Below are 9802 nucleotides of genomic sequence, written 5' to 3'. Positions count from 1 at the left end.
CAATACACCCTCAACACCAGGACTCACATGGAGCCATGGGAATTTCTAGTAAAACTGAGTTTGAAAACTCAGAGTATATTTGGCCAAGGACTGTTTAGCAATTAATTTTGGATCTGGTTGATTGGGCTTACTGAACTGATGGCGAGTAAAAGCCATGTCTGAGTTCTCTGCTCCTCTCTCTACCATATCATCTTCATCCTTATCCTCTCTGACCTCTCCCTCACTCAGTTCTTTTTGTCTGTCTGCTTCTGGTCTGCCTGCTTCTGGTCTGTCTTCTCTGTGTATGGCTGCTTTGTGTCTGCCTTTTCCTCCCTCCTCATCTCTGTCTTCTTCACTCCTGGCCACATCCTCACATACACCCTAATCAAACCATTTAAAATTAAATTGTGAATTTGATATGCATGCACCTGGGGTGGAAATAAGCACCACCCATGACACAAACACACACACATGGCCTCTCTTCCTTCATAGACCTCTTTCACAAACTGTTACATTCATTTCATTGCTCACCTGTGACCCTTCCTGTGCTCTCTATGAAACTGATGCCTCCAGCAACTTCCTCTTTTAAAGTGGTAATAATGGGCAGTGGTAAAGGAATAGGGCCAAACGGTTAGAGCTGTGGCACTAGCAAACCTCAGTGAATATTGAAAAGTAATATCATGAAGTAAATGCAAACAATATCTAATGGAAATAGGCTACTGTTGTTTAATGTAAAAAATGTTCAACGTTCAGCTTTTGTCGTAAATAATTTTGCCAGTTCCCGTGTATAATGAAAATAAATCAGAGTCTCGAAGTGAAGAAAATCATAAGTCCGAACAAGTAAAAATAAACTAAGTCCAAAGGTTGAAAATAATTCTAAGTGTAGACAAGTGAAAAATAAACTAAGTCCAAACGATGAAAATTATTCTAAGTGTTGACCTGTCAAAAATCAGGCTAAGTCCCAACGTTGAAAATTATTCTAAGTCCAAACCAGTCAAAAATCAGGCTAAGTCCCAACAGATGCACTGAAACTCAGAGTATTGATGCAAAGGTTTATTCCAACACAGGGTAAAAAAAGGTGAGTAAGTGAGTCCAAGTGAGTAAGCTCCCAAGAGCAGACTGGCAAGTTCTCTCCAAACGTCCTCTTATATACTGTATTTTCTGCCTATTATTTGTGTCATTTTTTGCTATTGGTACAACACTGTTGGTCACAGATACATTATGCATCCTCACATTATTGGTACCTTTCTGTTAATGACCATTTCTACGCTTTGTCACCCAATTGGCCCCTATACTAGGGTTTCTGATTACAGAAGTTGTGTCACGTTGGCATCTCTGTCCTTACATAAATCTGACCATGTCCAGGCTCGTGTTGGGTGCACACACATCTTAGACTTTCTTCTAGTTGGTATGGGATGCTTGTGCTTTATAAACATAGAAAACCCCTAGACACAGACCTAGGCCTGACCTGGGTGACAGCTTCAGACTTGGTTTGGAGGAGTTTTCCTGCAGCTCGGCCATATGTGTACGTTCTAATTTACGGCTAGGCCTCTGCATTCCTTAGAGTGGTACTTCCCTATCTTCCTTTGCTAAAACCAACGTTTCACACTTCTATTGTTTTTACTCAGTCAGAGCTTAGCATCACATTTCCCATAATACAACTTAGAGTATAATATAAGGAATAACTGAGACATTCACTTTTCAATTTGATAGTTCCATAAATGTAACCCATCTCCATCATTTTCAGCAGGGTGACGTAATTTTCTTCATCACTTTCAACTTCACTTACAGGATTTCTCTTGAAAAGTGTCAATATTCTCCTGCCTCTTTCTTTTCTGCATCTTGATACTGCATGACAAAAAGATGTTGCTTGTGTAGTTAAAAAGGTGTAGTTACAGTACTTTCCATCCTATAGTAAAAAACTGATAAACACACCATTTTCTAAATATCTGCTAACGTTGCGCATATAGCTACAGTAACGGCATATTAAAAGAGATGCAAATGCCACCGGATATTAAACTTTATGAACAGAAATGGCAACCTAGCTAGCTAGCTAACAGCCTAATGTTAAAGGGGCGATTGATTGCAAAACCGATTTTACCTTGTCATAGTTGAATAACGACAGTTCGGTGGGTAAAATGAACATACAGTGAGTATCAAAGTCCATTGACACCTCTTTCCTATGCAAATCTCAAAATGAAAACATTAGGCTGTAAAATGCTAGCTTTTCAACAAAGCCACCGGAGTGAGGTAGGACGGGGGACCGCCCTTGTGGAGTAAAACCCTTTCTTCCATAAATGTTTAATTCAATTCAACTGTTTGGTCCGGATTTAAGCATTGGCGAAACTGAAGGTGTCCGAAATATTACAAAACACGAGTCAAAGTTGTCGTGTGTGAGTCTGGCCAATCATGAAATAGCTGTGTCGTCACTTGAACCCGTGCAGTTGCTCTTGAGAAAATGCGCTCGGCTACACAGCCGGCAGTTCTCGAATCAATCTAACGGTACTTTGATGGCGACGTCACAGTGACGTGTCCTCGTCGCCGTCTCAAGTCGGACAAAAAGTCTAACCAGAATTCACAGTTTCAAGTCAGCGTCGGGTCATGTCGAACGCACCTTTTGTCACAACCCAAAATTGACATCCAGACCAGCCCACTCACTGGTGTTCCTGCCCAGTCTGAGGTAGCATAGATGTCCGATGCTAGTTTACCTGCGCGCTGCTCTGTAGGCTACTTCTAAGCAATAACAAGGATATTGAAAATGGACCACGGTCGTAAATGCTGTGTTCCAGGCTGTACAGGGAAGGCTAACACTTAAAGTCTTCCCAAGGACCCAAACATTCGACAGGCATGGCTGCTGTTTGTCTATGAGAAGATACCGGCGAAGTTCGACACGCAATTATACATTTGCTCTGAACATTTTACCCAAGACAGTTTTGTCAACCTTGGACAATTTCAAGCAGGATTTGCTAAGAAGCTGAACCTGAAAAAATGTGCTGTTCCGACCGTACGCTCATTGCAACTGCAAGCTCTAAGTAGGGTACAGTATGATTTTGTCCCTAAAAGTTATTAGCTATGCTAACGTCTCCTGTGTATCTAGTAGGGGGGACAGACCAAAAATCTCCTATCAGTTTTCTCAGTTTTTCTTTCAATTCCGTATGTAACCTAACGTAACTTAAACTAATCCGAAGTCAGATTTAATTTACCTCTTGTGACGCCCACCTGTGCCCCTTCAGGCTTCACCCTGCCAGTGCACGGGTAGGCGGAGCCTGAGCCTAAAGTGCTTTAATGTCTACACTTCTTGTTCTTTCTTTCAGTGTTCTTTCTTTCTCTCACTCTCTCTATCTCATTAGGCACTATGGTTTGATATTCTCCCTCACACTCAGACTTTGACCTTGGTATCCTAAACATATTGATGCATTCATTCACCCACTCATGCACAACATCGAACATTGCCTTTTTCATACCCCTATTGCTTATCGCTGTTGTTGGTAAATAAATACTTATCACTTGACTTGAAGCTACCTTGTGTCGTGTCCCTCATTATGCAACGGTAACCCTTCACGAGTTTGCCGTTACATAAGTTGGGGGCTCGTCTGGGATTCCTGTCAAAATATCCGGATCTTGGGCTGTTCGTGTGTTCAGGTGAGAACGTCCCACGTTTTGCATTGGCTATTGTTAAATCTTGTGCAGTCTCTGGCTAAGAAAGAGTGCTCCAGCTGGGCCTAGCCTTTCCTTCGAAGCACTGGTTGTTGTTTTCTCTTTGTTGTTTTGGTTTGTTATTTTTGAGACAATCCTGGTCCGAAGTTGAATGACTTCTGTCAGGGGCACGCTTCGTACAGCTAGTCTGTAGCGAGTTAAGCGTTATCCAGTCGCCTCAAGGCCAGCACGTCTCAGAAGAGCTAGCCAGGACAGTTGGCTTCTTTGGTTAGGTATGTAGGAAGCCAGTGGACTGCCTTATTAAACACATATCTTCAGTAGAAATAAGTGCCGGAAATCTATGGACGATTCCACCTGGATGCATGGGAGTCTTTTGGTTTTTGCTTGTGGATGTGGTGAGTTTTCTCTTGTTAGTGTTCTGTAAAGCAGTTTTCTGCTGTCTACGTTTACAGCGCAGGTTGGTTGACTTGTAGCTAAGACGCTTAGTTTGGAAGTTACTGTTCTTTGTTTGGAGGTGTCTCCTTTGGCTTGTTTGTACTCAGTAACTTTGTGAAGCAGTGAATTTGGCTAGTGAGTACTTGTTGCTTGTTTGGACTTTAAAACGTCCTTGGTGTTTAGCTAAGCTAATTAGTAATTGTCTGTTTGTAGATTTGTCTACTTGGTTCTGGTTATCAGTTACCAGTTCATTGGTGTGGTGCACTGCCTTGCGTATCAGCCTGACGTTGTGTATAGGTTACATGTGTGGAAGAGAACTAGCGGCCTAGTCTGTATTTTCTTTGTGCCTCATATTGTGAGTTTGTTTCTGTAGTTGCTTGTGGCCGCTTGTATTGTGTTACCAGTGTGTATATAGGGTTGTACTGGTTTGTGAGCTAGGATGGCAACCCCAGAAGAAGACTTTATTGCCAAGCCGTCTGAGGGAGGGTTGTTCAGTTAACCAAGGTGCAGCTCTGTGCGGTGGCTGAGCATTACCAACTGGCTTTAACTCCTGCAGAGAAAAGCAAGAAAGAAACATTGCTTAAGGCCATAAAAGGCCAGCTTATCCTTACAGGAGTGTTGGAGTCAGAGGCTGACACAGACTCAGACCAGTTACAGTATGTGAAACTGGAGGCTGAGAGAGAGGCTAGGGTTCTTAGAGAGTGATTGACTTGAAAAGGGCTTTAGGGGTTCGCAAACTAGAATATGAGCTTGAGCTGAAGCGTATGGAGATGGACAAGTGTGAGAAGTCGCGGGAGGAGGCTGAGAGGGAGCGAGAGCATGCTTTGACATTGAAGAAGCTTGACCTTGAACTGAAACTACTGCCATCTCAGCCCCTTCCTCCTGCCCATCAACAACTCGGGTTTGATATCTGTAAAAATATTCGCCTTGTTCCACCCTTTATAGAGAAGGACGTAGAGAAATACTTTTCTCACTTTGAGAGAGTGGTGACCACTCTTAATTGGCCCGAGGATGTGTGGCCTTTGTTGCTTCAATGCGTTTTTACAGGGAAGGCGCAGGAAGTGTTTTCTGCTCTAGGTTTGGAACAAGCCATGAGGTATGGGGATTTGAAAACGGCCATTCTTCAAGCTTATGAGCTTGTCCCTGAGGCTTATCGCCAAAAGTTTAGGAAGACCAGGAAGTCAGAACAGCAAACCTTTGTTGAATTTGCACGTGAGAAAGAGCGTCTGTTCGATAGGTGGTGCTGTTCACAGAAAGCAGAGTCCAGGGAAGACCTACGACAACTTGTCCTCATAGAGGATTTCATGAATTGTCTCCCTGAGGCTGTGGCTGTCCATCTGTCTGAGCAGGAGGTGCAAACGTTGAACGTGGCTACTGTTCTTGCCGATAAGTTTGTGCTTACGCATAAGCGTGTACCTGGTAGCGGCTGGGTAAGCCATCAGAACAAAACACGACCCCCCTCTTACCAGTCAGCAACAGAGTGGAGGTGGTAATGATGCTCCGCGCTCATCTCCCCCTGCTAATGCTAGCCATCCTCCTTATAGCAATACCGAAGTAATTTGCAACTATTGCAAGAAGGTGGGCCATATGAAGTATGACTGTGCAGAACTTCGTAGCAGTAGAGAGAAGGATAAAGGGAAGTCCAAGGTTTTTGGCCTAGTGGCTTCCTGTGGAAGCACCCCGTCTGTAAATAATACCTTGAGTGTTGGGCCTGTGATTGCTTTTAAGGGAGATGAATGTGAAGTTGATGCAGAGTACACTCCCTTTGTCACCAAAGGCTCTGTGTCTTTGCCTGATGGGCATGGTAGAGTGCCAGTACGCATACTAAGAGATACTGGGGCAGCTCAGTCTTTTATGTTGTCTGGTGTTTTGCCTTTGTCGGACAACACTTACACCGGAACACATGTCAGGGGTTTTAAAATTACCCCTGTACAGTTGCCGTTGCATCGAGTTTGTCTCTCTTCGAAGCTGGTCGATGGTGATGTGGTGGTGGGAGTTCGTCAATGTCTCCCTATACCAGGTATTTCATTTATCTTGGGCAATGATTTAGTTGTAGATTTAGCCGTCTCGCCACCTGTTGTCTCTGATGCAGTGCCTGAGGTACCACCAAAGCCTGATCAATGCGCACAGCGGCATCCTGATGTGTTTCCTTGCTGTGTTGTCACTCGTGCCATGGTAAAACGTGGCCTTGGTTCTGATTTGGTGCCTCTAAACAACACTTTCCTTACCAAGCCTAATGTTTCAGGTAGTGGTTCCTCACAATCACCTGTAGGAGAGCTAGAGACTACCAACACTGACTTGGATGACTCCACTGGAGGTGGTGATGACTCAGATGGTAAGAGTAAGTCTGTGAAAGTAGGCCCTCCTTTGGGAGTGATTGATGGTGATTCAGAAGTTACAATTCTGAGTTCAGATGAACTTGAGCGCTGTTCTTTGCCTGACTTATTTAAGGTTTCACGTGAAGAACAGATTAAGGAGCAATTGGTTGACTCTTCACTTAAACCTTTATTTGTTTTAGCATCTCAAGAGAAACCTGAGAATGAGTCCTCCTACTTTGTGCAAGAGGGTGTGGGGGATTTTTGTGACCTTGTGACCTCAAGAAAGGAGTCAACTAGGACGAGGGGTCAGATGAGGAGAGGAAATAGCCCACGTAGGGAATTAGGCTAGAGAAGAAGACTTGTTTATCCCCATGTAAGGAATTAGGTGAAAGAGGAGGCTGGTTGGGTCCCATGCTCAATAATGGGGAGAAGAGTGAGCTGGGAGAGTCACTCTCCCCCTCCCGTTAGAATGTTCTTTCCAGAGAGGAAGTCAGGTCAGGATGACCTGATAGGGAAATGTTGCTCGATTAGAACCACGGGTTGTGCAAGAATGACCACGGGTTGTGTAAGAATAGCCAAGTGAGGGAGGACATCTGTTTATCTTGAACAAACTGTGTGTTGTCTGATAGTTGCCAAACATATTTGTGTGACGTAGAAAGACTGTATAAAAGTTCTTGTCTATTGAATACATGTCGGACTTCTCTGGCTAGAGAAGCTCTGCGTGTGATTCCAAAATACCTGGCAATAAAGACGAAGCCTTTGCAATCAATCTCCTGACTCCAAGCCTGTTAATTCTTGCTACACTAAGAACCACTTTCGAGACCCCAACAAGGGCTTGTTGTGTAGAAGGTATGTGTTCCAGAAAGAGACTTTTACCAATTTTTTTGTACAGGTAGTAGTTCCTTACAAGTTCAGGAAAGCGGTGCTAGATCTAGCTCGCAATGAAGTGGCAGGACACACTGGAGTGCAGAAGACATACGACAGGGTTGTGCGTTGGTTTTGTTGGCCTAGGTTAAGGAGACATGTTTCCTCCTATCTGAAAACATGCTGTGTGTGCCAGTTGACCGGCAAACCTAACCAACAGATTCCTGTTGCGCCGTTGCAGCCCATTCCTGCGGTGTCCAGTCCTTTTGAATACCTCATAGTGGATTGTGTGGGTCCATTGCCTCGCTCTAAGGCTGGACATTTGTATCTGTTAACAGTGATGTGTCAATCTACGCGCTATGCTGTAGCATATCCACTTAGGTCCATTAAGATTAAGTCTGTATTGAAAGCTCTTACCACTTTCATGTCAACTTTTGGTATTCTAAAGGTTCTTCAGAGTGACCGTGGGTCTAATTTCATGTCGAAACAGTTTGCTAGGGCATTACGTCAGCTGAAAGCCAAACATAACGTCTCAAGTGCTTACCATCCCCAAAGTCAGGGTGCGCTCGAACGTTTCCATCAGACGCTCAAGTCTCTGTTACGGTCCTACTGTGTAGAACTTGGGTCTGACTGGGAGGAGGGTCTCCCATGGCTTCTCCTAGCAATCAGGGAGGTTGTTCAGGAGAGCACAGGCTTTAGCCCTAATGAACTAGTGTTCGGACATGCTGTGAGAGGGCCAACCGCTGTCTTAGCTGATGAGTGGTGTACTGCTGAGACACCTGTTAATGTATTGGATTATGTTAGCGGATTTCGCTACCGTTTGTACGAAGCTTGAGCTGCTGCTAGACGTAAGCTGGGTAAAGCCCAGTCTAAGATGGAACGTCTTTACAACCGCAGGGCGAAGCAACGTAGTTTTCGACTGGGGGACAACATTTTAGCTTTGTTGCCTATTCTGAACAGTCCCTTTCAGGCTAAATTCGGCGGCCCGTACAAAATTGTGAAATGTTGCAATGATCACAATTATATAATTAGTACGCCAGATCGGAGGAAAAAGGTGCAGGTCTGTCACTTTAATCTTTTGAAACCGTACTTTTCTCCTGTACCAGCTGCACCCGTTGGACTGATAGCCACCACGCCTCAAGGGGGCTCTAGTGATCCAGACTATGTGGCCTCTTCGGTAGGGTGCGGTTCTGACAGTGCGGAGTCCAGTGAGGGCGTGAGAGGTCCATCACAAGGTCATGGAAGGTCGTCTGCAGAATTCCGAGTTCCTAGCAGAGTTACCTTTACATCTTTCAAATTTGAATGACATGGAGAAAACGGATATCATTGGTTTGATTGAGTCTTTTCCTGCTCTGTTTCCTGATGTTCCTACACGTACATCTGTGATTGAACATGATATTGACGTTGGTGGAGCCTTACCAATTAAACAAGCCTATCGTGTCAATCCTAGGAAAAAGGAATTGTTGCAGAAGGAAGTAGACTATCTGCTAACCCATGATCTTGCTGAACCTAGTTTTAGTGCATGGAGCTCCCCCTGTTTGTTAAACAAACCGGAACCTTTAGTTTTTGCACTGACTATCGTCGACTGAATTTGGTTACAAAGCCAGACTGTTATCCATTACCCCGATGTGATGACTGCATAGACCGTGTTGGCTCAGCCAATTTTGTGAGTAAGTTCGACCTTCTAAAAGGGTACTGGCAGGTTCCTTTAACAGCCAGGGCTAAAGAATATGTAACTTCGCCGCACCTGAGAACCGCCGGGAACTCCGAAGGTTTCTTGGTATGGCCGGTTACTATAGGGCCTTTTGTGTGAACTTTTCTACTGTTGTTACACCTTTAACAAACCTCCTCGGTCCTAAGGTTCAATATGAATGGTCCCCTAGATGCCAAGAGGCATTCAACAATGTTAAGCTGTTGCTTGCTTCTTCCCCTGTGCTGTCTGCTCCAGACTTTGACCGTCCCTTCAGTGTTGCTGTTGATGCCAGTGAGAGTGGTGCTGGAGCGGTTCTGTTACAGGTGGGGTTGGATGGGGTAGAGCACCCAGTAGCATACTTTTCGAAGAAGTTTATTCGCCATCAGCAAGTCTACTCCACAGTGGAGAGGGAAGCGCTAGCTTTAATCCTTGCAGTACAGCATTTTGAGGTCTACTTGGGCTCCTCTCCGAGTTTAATAGACCTTTTCACTGACCATAACCCGATGGTCTTTATTGATCGTATGCGGAACCAGAATCGGCGCATTATGCGTTGGAGCTTAATCCTTTAGCAATACCCGTTGAGGATTCAACATATCAGAGGCAAGGACAACATTGTTGCAGATGCGTTGTCCAGAGCCTAAGACCTGTTTTTGAGGTCTTTCTTTTGTTTCGTTTTATTTGTTTGAGGTTTACCTGCGGCAAACCTCTTAGGGAGGGAGGTGTGACCTGTGCCCCTTTAGGCTTCACCCTGCCAGTGCACGGGTAGGCGGAGCCTGTGCCTAAAGTGCTTTATTGTCTACACCTGTATTTAGGGTGGGGCTATAAAAGGGTTCTTTCTTTCTCTCTCTCTCTCATT

Source organism: Hypomesus transpacificus, unplaced genomic scaffold, assembly GCF_021917145.1.
Source record: "Hypomesus transpacificus isolate Combined female unplaced genomic scaffold, fHypTra1 scaffold_262, whole genome shotgun sequence".
NCBI classification, from domain to species: domain Eukaryota; kingdom Metazoa; phylum Chordata; class Actinopteri; order Osmeriformes; family Osmeridae; genus Hypomesus; species Hypomesus transpacificus.
The sequence above is the reverse complement of the archived record's forward strand: the minus strand, read 5'-3'. Positions refer to the sequence as shown.